Source organism: Macaca nemestrina, chromosome 9 (genome assembly GCF_043159975.1).
Source record: "Macaca nemestrina isolate mMacNem1 chromosome 9, mMacNem.hap1, whole genome shotgun sequence".
NCBI classification, from domain to species: domain Eukaryota; kingdom Metazoa; phylum Chordata; class Mammalia; order Primates; family Cercopithecidae; genus Macaca; species Macaca nemestrina.
The window spans coordinates 57,974,328-57,999,607 of NC_092133.1; the positions used below are offsets into that span (position 1 = coordinate 57,974,328).

A 25,280-nucleotide genomic window follows, 5' to 3' on the forward strand; every position below is an offset into this window, starting at 1 on the left:
CACTGCTGATAAAGCTGAGGCTTAGAAAAGATGTGTCATTTGCCCAGACTTCACAAAACCAAAGCCCAGGCCTGCTTGATGCCAAAGAGAAGCTTTTAAACCACTGTGTAACACTGACTTTCTACAATATCGTAACGTTTGATGCCAATCAAAATATAACTATAATAGATAAAAATAAAATAAATATTTTTGATAATTTTCTAACTTTAAGCATTGCAAGGGAAAAATATTTTATAACAAAGCGTTGATAGTCACCAGACTAACCATGTGAGTCATGAATATACTTTATAAGACAACGCAAAGTTGTGGTCACTGCTTTCCAAATGCTCTCATCCTAAGGTATTCCTGAGCCTTCCACAAGAATTCAGCCAAGTCAACAAGAATAAATGTAAGTAATTAGTCCGATTTGTGATGGCTTCCTTTCATTGCATCTCAATGAACTCACTTTAATTTAGGGGAATCTAGGAATCAAAAAATAATTGCTAACTTACTATTCACTTACTGTGCACTTACTCTGTGTTGGGCACTGGGCTAAATGCCTTACCTGAGTAACTGCATTTATTCCTCACAACAGCCTTCCAGGTTAGAAGCTATTAGCTTCCTCTTTTATAGATATGAAACTGAGGTTCAGAGAGGCTGAAGAACTTTTCCAAGGTCAAGTTAAAGCTAATAAGTGGGAGAACTGAAATTCAAATCTCGACCGCCTGATTCCGGGAACAATGCATTCATCCTCGGCTCTACACTGCCCAAGTCTTGAATGCTAGTGTTGGAGAAGTCTTTATTTTCATTTAGACGTTCCCTATTAGATGAGATAAATATGCGCTCTTAACTACTGTAAACAACTTTTTTCTTTTAAATGTACTCAAGCAAACTTAGTTCCTCGGAATTCTTGAGAACAGAGTTGAAGTTCCAAAACAAATCTCCCCAGAACAAGCCTGTTTAATACAAATAATTAAAAAGGAGGGTATGTAATTGCCTACAGTATTTGATTCCAATTTTGTAAATTCTTTTTAAACTTTTAGTAAGTCTATGCTTGTAAAAGTACATTTTCAAAAGACATTATATTATATATGCAAGTTTACAACCCTGATGCTTTTTAAAAACTTGTCATTACTTTACAAATATACAATCTCTATAATATTCAGCATGAAGAAAATTCCAGAAAGGAATGCATTAAAAGTCAAAATGTGATCTCTACCTTTTCTTATCTAAAAAGTGCAAGTGTTACACGGTTATCAGGGAAAAAAATGAACATTAATATTTGTCCATTCATCATGAGTCAGAGACAGAGTTGGCTTTTTACATCTATTTTCCTGACTAATGCCCACAACAAGCTTTAGATGTAGCTATTATTTTGTCCTATTTATAAATAAGGAAGTAAGTTTTAGAGAAATTAAGGGACTGTCCCAGGGTCATACAACTAAACGCGGCAAAAGTAGGATTTCAGTTCTGTTTTACTCTCAGCTGAGAGCTCTTTGCACTACAACACAATCTATCATACAAATTATTTATGTCGGCATCCATATATGCCTCTGTGACAAGATTATTTACCGAGATATTGATTTCTAATTTTTTCCTGATTTCAAATGAGACTAGAAGGAAGGTACTTTCCTCTCCCTAAATCAAAACTGTGGAGGGATACCTGCCTGAGACAGGAGAGATTCGTAGGGTGGAGGTGAGCCTTTACAAATGGGGAAGACCTGAGCTTGCAGGAAGTGGGTGTGGATACTGGGCTCCCAGGGAAGCCGCCACCCCAGGCATTTAGCCCGAAGATCCTGCTGCCTCAGCTTAGCACATGGTGGGTGAGGTGGCCCACCTCTGAAATAAGGTACCCTAAGATTATTCAGAGCATAACTTGAAAAATCTCCAATCTAAAGAATTAAAATAATGACCCTTTGTCAGGTCAGGACTCAGACTTGGCAATAAGCAGTTTGCTCAGACACAGGCACAACTTCTGCTGTGGGGCATTGAACTCTGGTCCCATGCTAGAGAATTGATCCCCATTGGCAGGGACAGAATGGGATGCAAAATGTAGCAAGTACTCCATCAGTGACCTGGTGGGGTTTGTTTAGAAGCTTTTCCTGGCGCAGTACAGCTGCCTTTTAGAATGGTAAGAGTTGACCACCAACCAGAAAGAAACCCAGATTCCACCAAGCCTGCGGGCCACATCCATTGCAACAGGAGCCACTTTCAGTCCCATCAGCTCCTTCTCTTCTAGCTGTGACTTTTATCATGGGCTCCACTTCAATCATTAGCAATAAATAGAAAATACCCAAAAGCCCCCAAATAAAGGTCCCCTTTTCATTTAAAACATTCAGATTTCACTGCTTGTGCTGTGGCTAACGTCAAGTCACAAAGTGGCAGGGCAGTTCCCCAAGCCCGTTCTGCTTCCGAGCTTGTTAAACTTTGGAATGGGTTTTGTCCTTTGGGTGTGCATGTGTTTTAAAGTTGTTTTATGACACATTGTCAGGAACTCAGGTACTGGACCTCTTTAACTCCAGCTTTCAGCAGCTGCCTTTGCACTTCCCTTTCACATAATTAAACACCCTATGGTACTTAACAGAGTCATAAGTAGCACATCAATAAAGCAATAAATAATTGTATTCAGGCAAACTCCATAGCTATCATCCATTAACCAGCGCTGTGAGCAATACTTTTGATTAATCAATAAGGTTTTATAATAGCAAAGCAAAAGTCACTCAAGGCTCAGGCAAGAATCAACCAGACTTCCAAGCCGTGAAGAAGTCTTATCTCTGAGGTAACTTTCAGGGAGGCTATCAGTTGGAAGCATTAACCCGGAGAGTAACTGAAGCAGCAGGAAGTCCCACCTCCAGAAACTAGTTAAAAACAAAGAAGCAGGATGATCTGGCTGAGGTAGGAGGGCTGCCTACTGAGAACATGGAGTAAAGGGCCTGTAAAGCAAAATGTTCTAACTTCAGAGAACAAATACTTGCAGCTGAGCTGAAGAGCAAAGGAGAATTAGGATGGACCTGGAACTCCATCCATGAGTCTGAGGGAAACTTCTGCAGATGCCGTCTGGAAGGAGTGCTTATTCAGCCTCCCGCCGACAAGGGAATCATATAGGAATACTATTAGACCACGGCTCCATAGGCCAACACCAGCACAGGGCTGGGTGACTATGTTTAGAGCCCTCAGAATCACCTGTGGAGCTTTTTATTCTCAACAATAGCTTGCCTGGATCTCACAAACCCAAATCTTCAGAGGCAGGGCCCAGGAACCTGTATTTCTAATGGGCTCCCCAGGTGGTTCCGCTGCACAGACAATGTGGAGAACCTCTGGTTTGGTGACAATAATGGAGGACCTCTATAGACCTAGCCAGCTGGGCCAGTCTGACCATGTGTGGCCACAAGGCTGCTGTCAAGGTCCTCAGCTTGCCACTGGAAACAGATCTCGGGCAGTCCAGATTTGTAAATACACTATGAGTTTGTTAGTACCAGTAGTCACTAAACTCAGAAGAGGTGCCCATGGTGCACCTAATCAAAGCTTGTGCCCAGGTTTCTGTGGGCTAACATGTTCCCCAAGTGAGTCAGAGAAAACTAACCCAATACCAGTCATGTTGAGAAGCATTCCTTCCATCCTCAAAATACTGAGGGCCTACTATGTGCCAGGCACTCTTTTAAACACTGGGGATTCATCAGGAATGAAAACAAAACTCTCCTCAGAAGGAGCTTCATTCCAGTGGGACCCCAGAGTTTTCTGGGTGTCTCAGGGCACAAGAGGATGGGGACTGAGCCAATAGAGGTCTGCACACTCGAACTGCACTTCAACAAGACAGCATGTTTTTGTCATAGAAATTTTAAGTGCATGTGAAAGTAGAGAGTGGTATAATGAATCCCCACCATGTACCTCTCACCCAGTGTCCACAATTACCAATTCATGGCCAATCTCCTTTCATACCCATTTTCACCCTCATTACCCAGATTATTCTGAAGCAAAACCCAGACATCACATTGTTTTATCTGCAAATACTGTCAGCATGTATCTCTAAGACACAGATAATCTTTTTTAAAAAAATAATCACCACATACCCTTATCCCATTGAAAATGTTAACACTAATTTTGTAATCTTCAATTTAGTCAGTGTTAACATTTTCCCAACTGTCTCACAGTGTAAAGTGTGTATTTTCAAATCAGGATCAAATAAGGTCCATACATTGAAATTAGGTGATACATCTCTTAAGTCTCTCTTAATCTAAAGCTGCCCCCACCCCTGCTTCAATCATGTCCTTTGTTCCATAGAGTCTGGATTTTGCTGACTGTATCCCCGTGGTATCACTTAACATATTTCTCTTTTGTTCAGTGTATTTCCTGTCATATGGTAGTTATAGCCAGAGGTTTGCTCAGAGTTGGTTTCGATTTTTTTGGCAAAAGTATTTCAAAGGTCTATCAGGCTTTTCATGTCTACTGGATGTTGATCTCTTTGTGATGTTGGCAGCCATGTATGATCATTATCTAGATCCTTTACTTCATTAGGAGTTCATGAAACAATTTGTAAACCACTAGGAAGATTCATTAGGATCATTAGGTGAGATCCCTATTTCAATGGGTGATACTCTAATTTTAATAGCTATAACAGCTAAAATACTGCTATGATGAAAACTTCTCATCGGCTCCCTGGTTACCCTGAGGTATAGGAAAAGCAAAATAAATGATTTATTTCTTTATTTGTCAGTTTTCAAAATAGGTTGGTTCCTTAGCATCATCCGAAGATTTTTGTTAAGTGTCATTATGAACCCATGAATTAAAGCAGCTCGTAACTTTTTAAGCAACTCGCAACTGACATCCTTCTTTGAATCTCTTACATATATAACCTGTCTTTGTCCAGAGGGAACTGACTCAGACTGGCTCCTGGATCCTTGAAATATGACCCTTGTAGTCTTTGATATCTTTCTTGCTAGTATGTCAAGATGTTCTCGGTGCTTCTTGTACCTTTCCTGCCCCAGATCTGGAATTAGCCATTTTTCCAAAGGGCCCTGGCTTATTTTTAGTGAGCAACGGTATTTAAAGACCACATTCTGCAGTCCCACTTTTATCTATTGTAGTTATTGAGGTTTCACATGAGAGTCCCATTGAATAAAAGGTTTTGCTACTTAAACATTTCTTTGAGAGTCATTTGTCTTTGGAAGAAAAAGTTAATAAAGAGTTAATTTGAATACATTAGGAATTCTTACAAATTAATTCAAAAACACAAATAATGATACAAATATAGGCAAGATATTTGAATAGGCAATTGAGAGAAAAGTAAATACAAGTGTACAATAAACACAGAAAAATGTTCAACCTTCTAGCTGTCATGTAATTACAAATTAAATCACTAATGAGATACGAATTTTCAGCCTTTAGTCCGGCAAAAAAATTTAAATTTGAGAGTTACATTTTAAGAGGTGCCAGAGCTAACAAAAATAGGGATCAAACACTGATATTGAGAACGTTAATTAACCCATCCTTTTGAAAAATAAAATTTTTTAATATATACCCTTTGACCTTGTAATCCCATTTCTAGGAATCCAGCTTACAGAAATGAAAACAAAAATATTTTATATATATATATATATACACACACACACACATATATATGAATTTTGTTGCAGCATTGTTTACAACAAAATTTTAAAAACCATTATTAAGGCACTGGTTGAATAAATTACAATACACATTACAAATTTTTTTTTTTTTTTTTTGAGACAGAGTTTCACTCTTGTTGCCCAGGCTGGAGTGCAATGGTGCAATCTTGGCTCACCGCAACCTCTGCCTCCTGGGTTCAAGCGATTCTCCTGTCTCAGCTTCCCAAGTAGCTGGGATTATAGGCATGTGCCACAGCGCCTAGCTAATTTTGTATTTTTAGTATAGACAGGGTTTCTCCATGTTGGTCAGGGTGGTCTTAAACTCCCGACGCCAGGTGATCCGCCCGCCTCGGCCTCCCAAAGTGCTGGGATTCCAGGCGTGAGCCACTGCACCCAGCCCACATTATAAAATTTTATACAGCTATTTTTTTAATGTTACAAATTTATATCTATCAGTATGTAAAAATACCCACCATATAGCCAAAGCTTCAGAATATTACATATAGAAAGATAGCATCTATATGTATATATTCGTGTATACACATGATAGGAAGACAGCAAGGCAAACAAACAGGCTTAAAGATAACTCAGAAAAGATGCATGGCAACATGTTCAAAGTGGGTAGCTTTGGTAGCTGAGATGGGAACATCATTTTTAAATTCAATGTTTAATTCCATATAATTAATAAAAAGTGATGGCAATATGAGGAGTTTTAACTCTTTTTCTGTTTTCAATGTAATACCTACCCCCAAAAACAGAAGAAAAAGAAAGCCCACAATGTCAGCCCTGGTTGAGACATCATTTCTCAAATAGCTTGACATGGATTAATCAAATCCCTTCTTCCTAAACCCATCACAGGTACATGTGGGAGAGCATTTGTGCTCAAGAGTAATTGCTACTCATTTCCACCTTGGTATTCGCTCCATTATTTCTTAGCTTCTTGGCCCTCAAAGCCTCTATGATCACAGTAACATTTTCCTCAAGCCCCCTTTTTGCTTGGGCTGAGGTGCCTTTCTGTTCAGGTCTCTGGGAAACTGTTCCCCGAAAAATGTTGTCTTTGACAACTGAGGAAGTTTCAGAGGATGGGACGCTGAATGCTGCTGCTAACCTGTAAATCTGTACCCCATTCCTGGCTTCCCGGGCTTCTCCCCAAGGCACACAGTCACTGATCTCCACGGGCAAGTCAAATGAGATCTTTGCCAAGGCTTTCAGGAAATTGTTAAAAAGAATATAAAATGTAGTCAAAAGCATGAGAAGAGCTAGTGACTGGTATTAAGTTTAATGCTCTCCATTAGGTACATAATGGCCTGTCCTGGCTTCCCCTCCAAGTCCCATACATTTCCTGCTGGACAATGTGCATGTGTGGCCTATCATTCTCCTTGAGCATTTACAGAGCCTTGATCATCACACATGAGCTTAGCCTGGTCCCACACACCAGGGATCAGGGTCTCACCCTCAGGATAGGGACCTAAATGCTATACTGCAGGGTAAGCCACAGCAGCATTCCTGAATGTTGACCCTCCTACCAATATTTAATCTCTTCCTTCTTCCCATTCCCAGGGCAATAACTTCTCAGATATTTCCCTTTTGACTAAGGATCCGTAGCATTATCTCCTTGCCGGGCACTTCTCTTTGAGTCCCAATCCCCCATCTATTTACAAAAGACAGATAAGATCAGCCACTTGCCCAATGCTGTTCCAATCTTTTCACAAGACCCCAGCCCTTTTCATCACCTTTTTCTCAACTTGCCTCCAGCCGTTGCAGAGAGGTGATGAAGTCATTCCTTTGAATGTATGGAGCACCTGCTATAGACAGTTCCAGGTGCCGTCTCTGTCCAAGCTCCTAACTTTTCATCTCATAGAACATTGGGGTGTTTCGGATCTAGAAGGAAACTGTAGATTACAAGCTGGTTCAACTTCTTATTAAACACCTGAAGAAGTAATTAGGTGTCCATGACTTGCTAAGTATCATATTGTAGTGAGGGTTATTAACCCACTAAAATGTGGTTTTCTAGATGTGGTCTAAGCACATGTTTCACTTCACCATGTAAATTCAACTCCATCTCTAGTCTTTCCTTTTGTGTAAATTTTTTTAGATTTCTTTCACCCATTTGGTTCATTTTCAGTTCTTTTGACCCTCAGTACACCTCCACATTGCCTCTTACAATTAAAGCAAATTTCCAGACCCACTTTTTTTTTTTTTTTTTTTTTTTTTGAGACAGAGTATCACTGTGTTGCCCAGGCTGGAGTGGACTGGTGTAATCTCAGCTCACTGAAACCTCTGCTGCTAGGGTTCAAGCAATTTTTATCCCCAGCCTCCCCAGTAGCTGGGATTACAGGCATGCACCACCACACCCAGCTAAAGTTTGTATGTTTAGTAGAGACAGGGTTTCATCATGTTGGCCAGGCTGGTCTTGAACTCCTGGCCTCAAGGGATTCAAGGGAACTCCTCCCCTCAAAGTGCTGGGATTACAGGCGTGAGCCACAGCACCCAGCCTGGCTCACTTTCAATATGTCCTTTCTACCAATAAGCATTGTCAAAATTAATTCCCCTCCCTACCGGCAGCACCCTTTGTGAGCTCCCCTTTCCTTTTATGATGATATAGCTGAGGGTGATACCTAAAGAACAGAAAAAAGTTATGACTTCTTGGAATGCTTTTCCTTCTGCATATCTGGAAAATAGCAAATTCCTACATATGCTTCAATTCCCTACTCAATTATTAATCTCCTCTTAGTTTTCCCTGCCATGCCCTTTGCTCTTCAGACCTTTTTCTTTCATTTGTGCTATATTTTCACCATGTTGGCCTCTTCTGCTAGACTATGAACTCATCAAGCAAGAAACCTCATCTCACTCTTTTCTAGCACCCCTGGAGCTCAGTATGGTGTCCGGCATAGAATAAGTGCTTGATAAATGCTTATAGAAATAAAATAAAATAAATATCAACCATCTCTCCTAATGAATTCTTTATTGTTCCCTATATTTATTTATTTTCTTCTTTCTTTTTTTTTTTTTTTTTTTTTTTTTTGAGACAGAGTCTCACTCTGTCACTCATGCTGGAGTGCACTGCCATGATCTAGGCTCACTGCAACCTCTGCCTTACCTCAAGTGATTCTCCTGCCTCAACCTCCCGCGTAGCTCGGACTATAGGGGCCCACCACCACACCTGGCTAATTGTTGTAATTTTAGGAGAGACGAGGTTTCACCATGTTGGCCAGGCTGATCTCAAATGCCTGACCTCAAGCCATCTGCCCATCTTGGCCTCCCAAAGTGCTGGGATTACAGGTGTGAGCCACCACGCCCAGCCTGTATATTTATTTTCTTATCTATTTTATTTATATTTTTCTCCAAGCACTGAATATTTTCTGCCTTTAAATTTCACATGCCACCTAAATCTGATTAAAATTAAAAGCATGTATAATTATTAAATATCATCAAAGATCGGGCTATTCTCCATAATGAAATTTTCAGTTTTCAGCAATATTTCCTTATTGTAATTAATTGTTGATAATCTTTATAAAGAGCATTACAGACTTTCCTGCTTTCTTTAACAGAGCACAACATTATAACATATTGTCTTCCTGATGAGTTAGGCAGTTTTATGCACACCAATTATTGTACTCTGATATCATATAATGAAGCCCATGGGGGCAATTAAGGCAAGTAGAGTTGTTGGCCTCAACACCAAAAGACTCTAAGATTTTTTGTGTGTTTTTAATGCTTGGGTCTTGTTTTGGAGCTTTACGCTTCCTCATTGAAAGTTTAATTGTCACTCCGTTAGTGTCATAAAGTGAGCCCTGCCTCTTCTTATTCATATTGTGCTTTCAATAAGTCATTATTGAATTTGATGAATTGGTTAAAAAGCAGGGGCTTTTTGACTGCTACTCAGAGCCTGTTCCTGCTCTCCAAGTAAGAGGCACATTATTGATGTGAGAACAGCCAGTCGGCAACAAAACAGGGGAAATGTCATATAAGTATTGGCTGCAGGGCTCATAAGATAAAAAAAATTAGGGGGGAGTGTAAGAAAACAAGCACATTCTGTAGGATTCCAAGGGGAAAAATCAGGCAGAAATAGCAAATGAAATGCACAAATGTTTTCACTTACTACATTCCTACCTCTTCATTCCCCATTTCTCATACCATGGCACATATCACTATCTTTCTTTCCCAGTTTCCTTACAATCCTGTTAGATATCAGTCTCCAGAAAGCCACTGTCAATCAGCTAACGATGGCATTAAAGAGTCAACTATATGATCTTCCAGAACAAGCACTACACTTCAGGAAGATGACCTTCAACATAGGATAGAAAAATGTTTCATAGTCAATCTAGTAAGTAGTTCTGCCTTCAAAGTAAAGAACTACCATGTATTAGATGTTTGCCATGTGCCATGCAATGTCACAACCATTTTATATCCCATTTAAGTTCATAATCATCCTATGACATAAGCAACACTATTTCCCCCAGTTTACAGATGAAGAAACTAAGACGCAGAGAAGACACATGACTTCCAAAAGGCACTGAGCTAGGAAGTAGTGACACTCGGATTCAGACCTTGGATTTGGCCTACTTTAAAGTCCATGATCTGAAACCTTGTGCTATACCTGTTTTCCAGGGAGGTGAGTCTCCAGTCACCTGAAGAAGCTCAAACAGACTGAACACCCTCTTGGCAGGGATACTGTAGAAGGATTTAATTATTATATGAAGGTAAACCAAGGACCATTTAAATCTTTTGCAATTCTGACAGCCTTATCTTTCCATTCATTCCTTGAAAATAGAACTACTTATATGCAAAGTCTCATGAATTTCAAATGTCAGTCGACCATTTCTGAGGTTTCTGTGTGTTTTAGGAAAATATGCAGGAAGATATTATTAAAGACTTTTATCTAATAGAAGCCATTATTTACTGAATTCTTTTATCAGAGAAATTTGAGTTAAAAGAGGTAATGAAATGAGAGCAAGATAGTCTCTCAGGGTTGGCAGGGTTCTGGTAGAAAGTTACAGGTGGGTTGGGAAGGACCTTAGAGCTATTAAGTGGTTGTCCAGCTTCTATTTCTCTCCTTCGTGAGACAAATCCCTCTTCAAGGGCTATTATGGCTGGGTTTCATGCTGGGCCTTGAGGATACAGTGGAGGTCCAGAAAGACCTTACCTGGCCCTAGAAAGCTTTAGTTTTCTGGAAGCAGTTCATTCCACACCAGGACAGCTCCAAGGATGAGGAAGTTCTCTTCCAGGAAAGTTATGAGCCTTCCCTTTGAAGAGCCCTAGAATATATCCACCATGTCATCTACTTGAAGTTATCTATCATATCTCCTTCAGGCCTTGATTTTGGCGTCTAAGCACCCCCAATGTGTCAATCATCTGTCATGTGGCAAGATCTGCACGGCTTGCTATCCAGGACGCCCTGTCTTGGACACTCTTCCTGGTTCTTGTTAACAAATGAATTTAGGACCACCGTATCCCTATTGTGTTTTAAACAAAAAAGCACACCCTACTCCTGCCTCTCCCTCACTCAATGTCCTAGGTTTTTATTGACCCAGGAAAAGAACAGGCAAGATAGCAGGCATTATCTTCATAATAAGAGCTACTGTCTATTGAGTATGTACCATTTGCCAGGAACTGTTAAGAATTTTCCTGGTGTTAACTCACTTATTCTCAATTATTTTTGCCACTCTAAACATAAAGAAACTGAGGTTCTGAGGTTCTGAGAGGTCATTACTCGCTCAAAGTTACACTGCTAGTTAGCACTGAAACTGGGATTCAGAAAATTAAACTGCTATCTCCGAGGTCAAGATCTTTATCCTTGTACACATGCCATCAATCACAGACTACCTGTTCTTTGTCCCAACATTTGGAAAAAGGAAAACTTCCATGATAACCGTTAAAGGGAGCAATGCCTTGGACTTGGTACCACGCACACTTCCCCTTCCAAAACCTCCACTTACTCAGGCACAAATGGGGCCTATTCTCTCACTTGTTGGTTTCACAAATACTGAGTGGGTATTAGGGAGCAGGTATCATTCAAGGCATGGAAGGGGGTGTCTAGTGATGAACAGGACAGCCTAGATTTCTGCTCTAAGGACCTACACAAGGTAGATAATAAACAAGTAAACAAATACATGTATAGTTATGCTTTGGGGTAGTGATATGTGCTCTAGAGCAGGGGTGCCCAAACCCCAGGCTGTGCACTAGTACTGGTCTGTGGCCTGTTAGGAACCGGGTCACGCAGCAGCAGGTGAACAGCGGGAGAGTGAGCACGACCACCTGAGCTCTGCCTCCTGTCAGCTCAGCGTTGGCATTAGATTCTCATAGGAGTGTGAGCCCTATTGTGAAGTACCCATGCGGGGGATCTAGATTGCGCACTCCATATACCAATCTAATGCCTAGTGATCTGAGATGCAACTGTTTCACCCCAAAAACTTCCCCCTCCCCACCTTTGTCTGTGGAAAAATTATAGTCCATGAAACCAGTCCCTGGTGCCAAAAAGTGTGGGTACCACTACTCTAGAGAAAAAGAAAGCAGAGTAAGGAGAGAGAGGATAAGAATTGATGTTTTAGAATGTACCTGGAGATGTCCTTTTTATTCAGGTATGGTGAAGCCAACAGACCAGGAGCGGACTGCCATTGAAAAGACAGTTCAGTGCTTACAGTTCCCTAGAGGAGGGGCACATCACACCCATCGCCATATGGGGCAATACCAGGTGATCAGGAGGTGAAGGAGTGAGGAAAGCAAGGGCAAAGGCCTTTAGTGTGGTTTTTACTTGAAATAAGTGAGACAGGATCAGTAGCTGAGCAGGTTTAGGATCAGACAGTTTGAATAATTTTGGAAGGCTCTGGGCTATAGTGGAGGTCTCCAGCTGTCTGATACCTGGCTCCAGGGTGACTTAGGGATGGGGGATAGTCCTCCCAGACTGCTGGAGCCTGAGGAAAGGAGGTGGGTAGGGATATGGACTCTAGAGTGGCTGGTTTCCATATCAAAGGCATAGTTAAAGCCAAGTTATTTTGCTATCTTGGGAAAGATAGTCTCTCCCTGGGTTTGCAAGGCCCCAAGATAGTGAAGCATCTTAAAATATAGAAAATAAAAAGCAGAATGAATACAGTAGGAGACTAAGGAAGGCACAGGACTCTGTAGACTGTTCAGGGAAGGAATGGAAACTAAGCAAAGGTCTGCAGAGGTGAGGGCTGGGGAGGAGACTGAGACAAAGAGAACAGCAAACCACAGCACCCCCCAGGAGCAAGCATGCTGCTTGAAGAGCAGCAAGAAGGCCAATGTGGAAAGACCAGAAACAACAGGAGAGAGGTAGCTGGGACCCAGGCTACACAGGGCTCTGTAGGCCACGCTAGAGAGCTAGAGCTGTATTCTGAAGCCATTGAAGGAAATTTTAGTTTGTATACACATTTACTTCTTATTTTAAAAAGCTTAATGCCTGTAATCCCAGCACTTCAGGAGGCTGAGGCAGGCAGATCACGAGGTCAGAAGATCGAGACCATCCTGGCTAACATGGTGAAACCCCGTCTCTACTAAAAACACAAAAAATTAGTCAGGGCATGGTGGTGGGCACCTGTAGTCCCAGCTACTCGGGAGACTGAGGCAGGAGAATGGCATGAACCTAGGAGGCAGAGCTTGCAGTGAGCCGAGATTGCGCCACTGCACTCTAGCCTGGGCGACAGAGTGAGACTCCATCTTAAAAAAAAAAAAAAAAAAAAAAAAAAAAAAAAAAACCTAAACATTTACAAAACTAGAGAGACTAGTAAAACAAACCCCCATATTCTTATTACCCAACAATTGTCAACTCAAATGACCTGAACCCAAGTCCCCAAACCTTGGGTTATTTAGAAACAAATTCTAGACATCATGTTTTGTATTTAAATACTTCAGCATATATCTCTAAAATGTAAGAAGCTTTTTTTAGAAAGTATGACCATAATACTACAATCATACCTTAAAAATAAATAAGTAAAACTAATTATTTAATATCACCATTAGTCAGTGCCCCCCATATGCACACAACTTTTATTTAAGTAGGATCCAACTCTGCATGTCTGAAGTCTCTGTTAATCTATAGAGTTCTCCTTCCCAACTACCTGACTGGGACAAACCATCTCAATTTGCCTGGGACTGTGTGGATTTCAAGATTCCATACTTACAGCGCTACAACCAGGAAAGTCTTGGAAAGACAAGTACAAGCTGGCTCTACTCTTTTCCCCACCCTTTGCCAAATTATTTTTCCTGCAGCACTTCCCACTGTCTGGATTTTGCTAAGTACATTCCCATTGTGTCATTTGTTATGTACCTCTCTCCCTTGTATTTCCTCAAAATTGGTTATTAGGTCTAGAAGCTAGATTAAATTCAGGTTTAATGTTCTCACACACAAAAGAAACCTTCTTGGGTCATAGTATGTGTACATCCACACATTATTTCAAGTTGTCTCTTTTCATTTGTGATCTTGGCAGCCATTGGGATTGTTACCTAGACATGTTTTAACTGGAGTTTAAGTTGTAGTTTTCTAATTCTACACCTGATTCTTTCTTTATTAACAGAAATACTTCTATAAAGAGAAATTTTTTCTCTCTTGGTTACCCTGAGACACAGTCCTTAGAAAGTTCTGAGAGGTGAATGGCAAACAATGTCTCTAGATGTTTTTCTAAACATCACTCTGACTCTTGTGACTACAGCAGCTATTAAGGAGTTACAAATAGAATCAAGAGAACAGTAGAGAGGCTGTATTCTAGAAGAGAGACAAGAATGTCTTGAACTAGGGTGGGACCAGTGGAGTTGAGAAAACATGGTCAGATATGGGATGGAGAGTCAATGTTGATAGGTTGTGTATGGGGTGCTAAGGAAAGAGAAAAAATAAGGATGACCCCAGGGTTCTGTGTAACTTTGTGGATGAGGGTGACACTTGCTGGGATGGGGAGAATGTGAGAAGAAACAGGTTTGGGCTTAGAAGAGATAGAAAATAATAAAGTGAAGCAAAATTTCCTGAGTTGTAAGAAAATATTTAAAACTATTCTAGAGGATCTTGATCTAAAACTCAAGAGATGCCCAGGCCACTGAAAATACGAGTCTTCTTTTTTTTTATTTTTAAATTTGTGTTCCCAGTATCAAATAAGTTAACTCTTCCAAATACTTGGAGGATACTCTTTTTTCCAGCCTATCACCAAGGCCATTTGTCAGAGCTGCGACTTCCAGAACTCATGAATGCACATATGAACCCATGAGGGTGAGACATCAAGTCCAAATTTTTACGAACACCACATTCACACTCTGTGTAAAGCACTCAAAGCTGGTTACCACAAATCAATTTCATCTAGAGACTAAGCTAACATTTGATGACAGCCAAGAGCAGTCACTCTTCTCCCTGTTGATGTGATTTCCTTTCCGGGTCCACCTTAGAAGGTTGTGCAGTTATGACTCTAGGAAACACCATTCCCATTGTGGTCTGTGATAATCCTTCCCATTGAAGTCTCACCTCTCCAGGAAAATCCTGAAGGAGAAAGTGAAAGGCAACTCATCTAGGTATAGGTGGTGGCTACACAGCCAGAGAAGCCCTGAGCAACTCCTGTTCCTGAAAATGACTCTCCCTGAAACACCTGACTTTAATTATCCTGTTGTGAGCATCCTTTTCAAACACAAAATGCCATTACTCCTATATTCATAAACTAAAAAAAGTCTTCATCTAGAGCTCATCTAAAGGTGATCTTCCCTTCCCACTTTTGTTTGATATCATGTGACTTTTTGAATTTTACCATCTGTGGTAGGGGGGGCCAGCAGATAACACTGGGAAAAGGAAAAAAAGCAAACACACTGCTCCATGCTTCTCAGCCAGAAAATATGATGCACTGTTTGTTAGTATGGAGAGTGAAGGAGTGATGTGGGTGAGTGCATTCGTAGATTTATTTGTAAGCTGATTTATAGGGATGAGCCTGCAAGCGCCCCACCATGGGATGAGAGGCAGTCTTTGGGAGAAGAAGTGGTACTGAGCTATAACATATCACAAAGGAAAGATAATAGCAGTTCAGATGACATTTTACTGTCAATGAAGCCTTTTCTCTTCATCTCTTGAATCCTGCAGCTACTTCATGAGTTAGGCAGGGCAGGGAGTGTGAACCTCATTTCAGAAATGAGAAATTTTGAAGAGCAAAAGTGATTTCCTCACAATCCCACTGCTTATAAGTCACAGAGTGAAGAGGCATATCCATGTCTTCTGACCCCAGGGCCTATAGGTGGGAGCGAGCTTCTTACTTAGCCAACAGTGAGTGGTGGACTTCAGCTTCAGTGGGATAGATACTTCAGACATTAGTCTTTCCCAATATCCCTCTTCAAAAGTGGTGGTGTGAGCAACCATTATGACTACCAGTGAAATAGGCCAATGTAAGCCCAAAGCTATTGCCTTGTATTCCCTGGGAACATCTTTTCTGGAAGGCTGACATCAATCAGAAATGGCCCTTTGAAAATGTGGTAAATATACATCACGGAACACTACTCAGCCATAGAAAGAAACAAAATAATGTCTTTTGCAGCAGCTTGGATGGAGCTGAAGACCATTATTTTAAGTGAAGTAACTCAGTAATGGAAAGCCAAATAAACCAAATATCATATGTTCTCACTTATAAGTGTGTGCTGAGTTATAAGAATGCAAAGGCATAAGAGTGATACAAAGGAGTTTGGGGACTCAGGGGGAAGCTTGAGAAGGGGGTGAGGGATAAAAGACTACATATTGGGTAAAGTGTGCACTGCTCAGATAACAGGTGCACTAAAATGTCAGAAATCACCACTGAAGAATTTATCCATGTAACTAAAACCAACCTGTACCCCAAAAACTATTCACATTTTTAAAAAAGAAATAGCCTTTTAAATTTTCTTATAAAATATACCATTTGTTTTCTTCCAATTTTTAGAAGTATGATAAGGTCATTGTTTTTAAAAATGGCAAATATAAAAATGCTCCCTTATTTCAGCGGTAAAATTCATTAACATTGGTATAAGTCATCTTAAATTATATGGTACAGATGTTTCTACAACTAACTACATACATTGGGATCATACCGCTATTTCATTTTATAGCCTGCTTTTTTACTTTTTATATCATAAGCATATTTCAAAACAATAAACATCTGATTAAAATATTTTTTACTTCTTCAGAGTAAGTTTTCTTTACTATATGAAAGCACCATCATATATTCAACCATTTCCTTATTCATCCTGCCCAATTTCAGTTGTTTGCTTTTCTTTTTACCTTTTATCAGAAAAGAATGAATGTCTAAGTGCCTCCTATGTGTCATGGGCCTGACTTGACTCATTCATCTGACTGATCACTGAGTCCTGCTGCCTGAGCTATTCCCCTCCAGCACCAATCTCTTACTCCCCACACCTACCATCAGTGCCCAAGTCCACGACCTCCCACATCTCTCTCTCGGACCAGTGCAACAGCATCTTCCCCAGTTCACTAAAGTCTATCTGGGCCAACCCCCATCCATTTGCCAACACCAGCCAGAGTCATCTTTCAAAAACTTCAACTGGACCGTGTCACTCCCCTGCCTTTAAGCCATTCAGTGGCCTCCCATAACCTAAGGATAATGTCCAGTCTTCATGACATGGAATATGAGGCCCTTGATGTTGGAGCCCCATGAACATGTTTTCAATCTCATCTCCTGCCATTCTTGTCCTCCAACTTTACACCTCTGAGGTAGTAAATGGTGGCCTTCCCCGCCCCCCACCCCCAGTAGCACTGTGCATTTTCTAGCTCTCCTGCCTCTTTCCATGCTGTTTTGCTGCCCAGAAGAAGGCCTTCATCCACCTCATTTCTTCATCACAATAGCTCTCATTAATTGTTCAAAACTCATCAGGAGCTTCTCCTTGGAGGATGTCTCCCCTCAAATCTTTGCATACCCCCAAGGCTATATTCAAAGCTCATCTTTGGTGTTCCCACAGGCCCCTGCGCACACCTCCATCAACACCTTTCACATCGTATTGAAAGGACATACATACCTGCGTCCTGTGCTGGACTATAAGAAAGCCCAAGGCAGAGACCAGTTCCTTTTTTCTCTCTTTTCTTTTATTTTTTTCTTTTGATACGGAGCCTTGCATTGTCGCGTAGGCTGCGGTCAGTGGTGCGATCTCGACTCACTGCAACCTCCACCTCCCAGATTCAAGCGATTCTCCTGCCTCAGCCTCCAGAGTAGCTGGGATTACATGCACCCACCACCACGCCTGGCTAATTTTTTCTATTTTTAGTAGAGATGGGGTTTCACTATGTTGGCCAGGCTGATCTCGAACACCTGACCTTGTGATCCACCTGCCTTGGCCTCCCAAAGTGTTGGGATTACAGGCGTGAGCCACCATGCAAGGCTGAGATCAACTCCTTTTTTAATCTCAATACCCTCAGCCCTTTATACAACACTTGGCACATCACAGATGCTGAAGAAATTGTTTAGTGAACTCAACTAATTTATTCCAAGTAGATAAGGTTCCTCATATGTGTAATCTCAAACTTGCCCTAAATTGCTTCTGAGTTTCACTTCTTGAGATTCACTTAACCTGATCACCTACTTTCAATCATTTACTGATTGTTTCTGTGCTGTGCTTTTTTTCTATATATGAACTCATTTAATGTTCCCACAAACTGGCTGCAGAAGACTGCTGATATTTTTGCTTCCTTCTAGCAGTCACTCTTCCTTGTGTCGTAACTTTGCCCCAATTTTTCTCTGCAGAATCATCTACCCCCTACTCTAGGACCAAGTGATTTTGATTGGGGGGAAGATGCTGACACACCCAGCAGTGGGCTGGACATATGACCAAAACTAAAGCCAAAGAGCGCATCACATTCCCCTGGCGACAATAATTGCTTCAAGACGGGCACATGACCAAATGAGCCAATGAGATGCAAAGAGACTTGTGCTTGGGCTGCTAAGACAGGTGTCCATCCTCTTCCCAAAGAAAAAGTACTGCTGGAACTGCTACAGCCATCTTACCTCACCTGAGCCTCAGATTAAGGCCAGCAGAGAAGTAGGTAGGGTTAAGAGGGGAAGAGACAGCAAGTCGTGATGATGTTGGATAAGAAACTGGGCTTAAAGCCACTTCTATAACCTGGACTTGTCATTTACATGAGCAAATCAACTTTCTTTCTTTTTTTTCTTTAGCTGAAGTCAGTTGGAATTAGGTTTTCTGGAAATTAGAAACCAAAAGAGTTCTATCCATCTGCCTATAAATGAGGTATTATTGGAAATAATTATTGTAAATTAAAGCTTCAAAACATCACTTTAAGCAAATTATAGCTAATAAACAGCAGAGCTAATATTTGGTTTTGAGATTTCCTAACTTTATACTTTGCTGTTTTCCATCATCAGATTGAAAACCTTGCAAAATGTGGATAAGGGAAAACACACACACATGCATGCGTGTGTGCACGCACACACACACACCATAAATTACTATGCGATTTTAAATGACCTCTGTGGGTCGATCTGCTACTCTCTCCAGTCAAGACATACTATTACACTAGACAATATTGAAAGTCTGCCTCACACAACACAGAAAAGTATCCCTAAAAATGTGAGTACACATTACTTTTTACTAGTCAAATGTTATTGCATAAGGTTATTTTTTTCTTTAAAAAGATTCTATGGTGATCCTTCGGCAAAGTGAAGAATCTTAAATTTGAAAAGCGACATAGTGCCCTCATTTAAATCTGGACATTTGTTGATCAGGATTGTCTCAAAATAAGTCTGGCTTACAATCTAAAGGAGAGGGAATCCTAGCAGGGTGCAGGTCATGTGTAAAAGGCAGTGCACATCCTACCCTTTGTTTCAAATGTTTAGATGAGTAGGTTATCCAAAATGTCCAAAATGCTTCCAAAGATTTCATGAGGTAGAGATCCTCAGCTGTGTCCAGAAAACTTGGTAAAACCTTCTGTTAGAACAATTGACTTGTCTAGCAGGCATTCATTTGAAAAAAAATATGTGTGGCACCTACTAAATTTTGGGGACGGTGCTAGGGAGTTGAGATATGATATTAAGCAAAAACAAGAAAGCCTGCTGTCTTGGAGTTTATAGTATCAGAAAATGACTTCTGTGTGCTGTGCTAGAAACTGGGTAGACAGAGGTAAATAAAGCTGATATCACCCCTGCCCTCAAGACTTGGTCAGAGCATGACCAAGTACAATATCTCTATATTTTGTATTGCTGCACTCCACTATTTGAGAAACTTTTGAGCACAATCCCTAATAAATGTATAGTTTCTTGTTCATAAATGTTATACTTGTGCTACTTTCAGATATGTATAGTATAAAGTACACACAACACACAAACACACACACACACAACTAGACAGTAAAAAGAAACCAAAATTTAACAAAAAGATTTCAAATATTTTCCTCCACACCCCTCTTTAAAGATCTCTGGTCTACTAATCTAAGTTTCCAAAATCCAAGCATTCGCCTAAATTAATCCTTTCAGACAGAGTCAAGGATTAATCTACACATTAGGGCAACGGCCTGAGAATTCCTGTCCAGGGAGCCACCTATCAACACCTGGCTGCCATCACTAAACCATTCTTGAATTCAGGGCAACCACAATCAAACCAGCTGTTTGACTGATTAAGTTTTCACTTTTCAAGCATTTGCTTTGGCATTGGGTAGACACACTGCTTGAGTGAATATTTGTCACAAAATATCTTACTTATGCACCAAGAATGGCTGGTTCAATGACCAATGCTGGAAAACCTAGGGGTGAAGAAAAATCTCCTGTGCATTCTACTCAGAAACACATTACCTGGATAAGGCTGACTGCACACTCCAACCAGGCCTTCAATTACGAAGCATCAGTATTCTTGTCATCCTCTATTTGTGCAGCCCACGAACTACAATAAAAAAAAATGGTGTTTCCTTAAACCAAATTTCTACTCATCGTCCTGCAAATTAACTCAACCAACATTTATCAGTGCCTTCTATGAACGAGGCACAACCAATAGGAATTTATTTTTGCCCAGTGACCTGAACTAACATATATATTTATATAGATATATACACAAACATATGGGTTAAGAGACTCAGTTATATACAGATCTCCTACTTTGAGAAAATTATTTCACAGAAAATGATTGCTAAGTGGCGTTTACTTGCCGCATCCCCAGTCATCATTGTGAGCATACATTAGCATCCAACAGCATGCTTCATTCCCGCATGCGCTAATGAAAAATGATTGCTTGTCTTTCTAAAACGAAACCAATTATTCTTGTTTGTGTTGAATGGAAATTTAGGTTGTGTTTAGTGACAGAATAACTAAATCAGTCTTATGTGGAATCCAAGCATCAGCGTGGGTCCTGTTGCTTTGCTGACAGGAAATGTAACCCAGATAGCTTATTTGCTAAAACGGCTATTTTGGCTTTGAAACAAACAAACAAAAAACTCCACTCTTGTGACTTCGGAGCGAATGAACCATGTGCCCTCACCTCCATCTCTCTCTTTCCTTGGCATCTGTCCTAACACGGTACAGTAATGAGGCAACATTCTACATAACCCACAGTATCTGCTCCACGCTGGTATACAAAAGCCTACCTGATTGACTATCACCAGTTCAGAACTGCTGCCTAGTCACATTTTTTCAGGCTGTGTGAACAAAATAATGTTTCTTTAATTATGTGAACTCTTTATTTTTGATATTTTAATGACATTTTAGAAGACAGAATAGCTGCTTCTCTTAGATGAGGTGGTATTAATCAGGTGTGACAGCCAGTTATTTGATACATTTTTAAATCCCACTTGTGTTTTCACACAAGTAATCTGGGACTTGATTTCTCAGTCCTGGGTCTGTTATGTCACTCGTGTTTCTGCCCATAATGAGCAAAATAATTGAACCAAATTAGCACTATCTATAATTCAGTGCTAGCTTAAAGGCATTATATATATATATATATATATATATATATATATATATATATATATATATATATATATTTTTAGTGAAATGAAAAGGTATTCTCCCCTAGGATAAATGTGAATAAATAAAGGTCTGTGAGATCTACATTCTTTACCGCATCTCAGTCCAACATATGGTTTCCCCTGGGGCTGCCAGACTATATACAAGGCATATCCATTTCTTCACTGGGGTGGGTTTTGTACTGGGGAGTGGCTCAGGCACATGTGGAGGCTCTTTTACCTGGATCAGGATGCTGCAGATTATTTGGTACATCTTAGGTGTGATTTGGAGATCAGAGTATTGGCATCGGGTGCAATCTGGGCACATGTTTGTTATATGCTGTAGTCGTTCCTTTGCTTGACTCTGGCATACTAACCTGAGAGGTCCCAGAGGACTGGCATGGATTGCCTATGCTCAGACTGTGTAGCCCCAGCACCAAGCATAGAGTTAGAAGTTCTTACCTAGAATTCTCACTACTGTTAAGTATTTTTGTGGAATACAAGGTATAAATATTGCTCAGTCCTCTCCTTTTGCAGAGAAAAATGATGAGGCCCAGAGTAGACTTGACCCCAAAGCAAATATACTTGAATTCTGTTCTCAATTCCCAGGCTAGTCTTCCATCCACCACACTGGCCTTATCTGTAAGCTCAGGGTCCAAACATTTGTTAATAATAAGAACTGTAAAGAAGTGCTTCTCAAATTCTAATATGCACATGAATCTCCTATGGGGCTTGTTAAAATGCAGATTGTGATTTAGTAGGTCTTGGTTGGGGTCTGGGAATCTGCATGTCTAACGAACTTGAGGGAATGCCAGGGATGCTGGTCCATGGACCACACTTCGAGTAGCCAGGCCAGATAACAGAGTGATTGATCCCTCTGGCTCTGGAGTCAGAATGATAGCATTCAAATCCTGACTCAGCTACTTTCTGCATATTACCATATGCCAAGCACAACACTACGGAGTCTATAGGGACCAGAGAAAGAAAGCAGGCAGTAAGGTGTGCAGGGCGCTGGGGAAGACAGGAGCATACAGGTCCTATCTAAGGCAGTAGCTGCTGTTTATTTTTATTTGATTATTACCTCATGAGAAGATCCCATGAGGATCCCGCCAGATTTTCTGAATATTCAAAAGAAAATCTTTACATCATGGATTTTATATTTGGGAAAGGAAGAGATAAAGATAGGCAGATAAACAGACAATTTCGAGGGTTTTTTTGTGGTTTTTTGTTGTTGTTGTTTTTTGTTTTTGAGATGGAGTCTCACTCTGTGGCGTGATCTTGGCTCACTGCAACCGCCACCTCCCTGGTTCAAGCGATTCTCCTCCCTCAGCCTCCAGAGTAGCTGGGATTACAGGCATCCACCAACACGCCCAGCTAATTTTGTATTTGTAGAGACGGGGTTTCGCCATGTTGGCCAGGCTGGTCTCGAACTCCTGACCTCAGGTTATCCACCCACCTCGGCCTTCCAAAGTGCTGGGATTACAGGCATAAGCCACCATGCCTGGCCTGTTATCTCATAATTCTTAAAAGTTGGAAACTACTGAAAATATTTTAAAACAACTTGTAGGTGGGCCAGGCACAGTGCCTCAAGCCTGTGGGAGGCCAAGGTGGACGAATCATTTGAGGCCAGGAGTTCGAGACTAGCCTGGCCAACATGGCGAAACCCGTCTCTACTAAAAATACAAAAATTAGCCAGGTGTGGTGGTGCATACCTGCAGTTCCAGCTACTCAGAAGACTGAGGCATGATAATCACTTGAAACCGAGAGGCAGAGGTTGCAGTGAGCCGAGATTACAGCACTGCACTCCAGCTTGGGTGAGAGTGCAAGACGCTGTCTCAAAAAAGAAAAAAAAACAAAAAAACAAAACAAAAAAAAAAAAACACCTTGTAGGCAACCTGTGGACTGGGTTATGCCTCCAGGTTGCTGCTTCTTTACAAATGTTTTCATTTAATCTTCAAAACAACCCTGTGAGTCAGGCAAGAGTTATTGTGATTATCTTTTTACCATAAAGGAAACTGGCTTAGAACCATCTCATAAATCACTCTCTGTATATACAGCTAGGTAGAGATGGAACTAGAACTTAAGCCAGGAATGACTGATTTCAAAGCCCACCCACTACACAGCAGTGGTGACTATCACTAAGTCTGGCCCAGATCTCCCCAGTCTTTCAAATGTCCCCTGTCCATGGCTACCCTACATCCAGCAAAAGGGAGGAAGTGCTAATAGCCATTGAAAGAAGTTTCCCTCTAGGCAAATCCAACTGGTCCAGAAGCTCAGACTTATGACAGGCACCTCCTAAGCACTGTGCTATCTCGTTCCTGAAACAGGTTCAGTCCTGATACTGTTTGAGGGTAATGAAATGAGATGACTGAAAGCACCTGCTTTGGGCTCAAGTCAGCCCAGTTTGAACCTTGGCTCTGAAAACCAAAGGAGATCTGATCCACAACATATCCTTCTTGGTAGCGAATCAAGGAGAAATCTAACGGGACTTGGGCAATACCAAAGGTCACAAAATAACCATTTCCAGTTTCATAAACACCTAGACTTTGGAGACAAGAACCACCTCGTTTGGGACTTGGTTGGCGTCTGGCTGAGCCACCTCAGTTATATTGCTTAACCTATCAGAGGTTCAATTTCTCCAATTAAGAATGAGGATAATAACCCCTATCTCCTACATTTTCTTTTGGGTTTTGTAGGAATTAAGTGAGATGTATGTAAAGTGCCTGATACATAGTAGGCACTTTACAAATTCAAGTTCCTTAAGCCCCATTTTTATTCTTATAACAGCTCTGCCAACCTTGTCCCAGAATGCTACTGGGTAAAAGTAAACAGATTATACCAAATCTATGAACATTCCTTCTCCAAGCTTTAAAAAAGGCAAAATTATACTACTGGATGTAGCTTAACAGAAAACGCCCTTGACCAGGAATCAAGAATGTAGACATTTCCAAACAACCCACGGATGTTGGGGCAACCGAGGTTTAGAAATGTTAAGTCACTTATTCAAGATTACTCTCATCCAGAACTCAATAATCTCATTCCTCAGTGAATACACTCCACTACAAGTCACTTTACCTTCTGTGGTCTTGGTTTCTTCATCCATCAGAGAGAGATATCTGAAATATTCAGCCATTTAAGACATTCATATTTTTCTCCTGGTCCTTGGGGGTCTTCCCCATTAAATTCTTCACTGAGAAGAATTTCACTAGACCAGGATGCAGCACCATTGGAAAGGAGCATAAAGACAGCGGCTTGCTCTCAGACGCACTGTTCCGGGCTATCACATTAAAGATAGGTCATGTTTGGTGATCTGCCCCACTCTCCTTTCAAGCTGGCCTGTGTGGACACTTGGGTAGTCTCTCTCTTGGATCTAAACAATTTTCAAGAGGCTCAGATTTCCAGGATGGAAAGGATCTCTTTGATACAGATCAAGTTCAGCTTTAATCATTAAACCGTTTCGCACTTCCCTGTGAATTTTTTCTAAAGCAGGGAAACTGAGCCAATGCATGCACACCAACTCAGAGGGTGGGTGCTGTGGATCAAGGCGGGGAGAGGCAGGGGAGACAGCAGTCTCCTCTACGCCACATGGAGACACCCCGTTAGTATCGAAATCCAGGGCCAAGAGAGGAACTTTAAAAAGAAATCAAATACTGCTACCCTTTGTTTCTCCCTCCCCACTGCCTTACAGATAAACACACGAGGTTTATGATTGGATAAAGGTTTGGTTTCATTCCAAGCATAAAAATGGCTTTAGAAGACTTCAGTTTCCTGTCTCCTAACTTTCC

At 40.9% G+C, this 25,280-nt stretch overlaps 1 long non-coding RNA gene across 2 annotated transcripts in view; it reads right to left on the minus strand.

Annotated features, from left to right (window-relative positions):
- Window positions 1-24,950, minus strand: part of LOC105466172 (uncharacterized) — a 96,661-nt gene extending 71,711 nt beyond the window's left edge. For both annotated transcript variants that reach the window (XR_978022.3, XR_003014512.2), the window contains exons 1-2: window positions 24,571-24,950; window positions 20,351-20,438 (exon numbers count right to left, since the gene is read on the minus strand). This is a non-coding gene — a long non-coding RNA (uncharacterized lncRNA). The remainder of the gene's footprint in view (window positions 1-20,350; window positions 20,439-24,570) is intronic.
- Window positions 24,951-25,280: the final 330 nt, after the last annotated feature.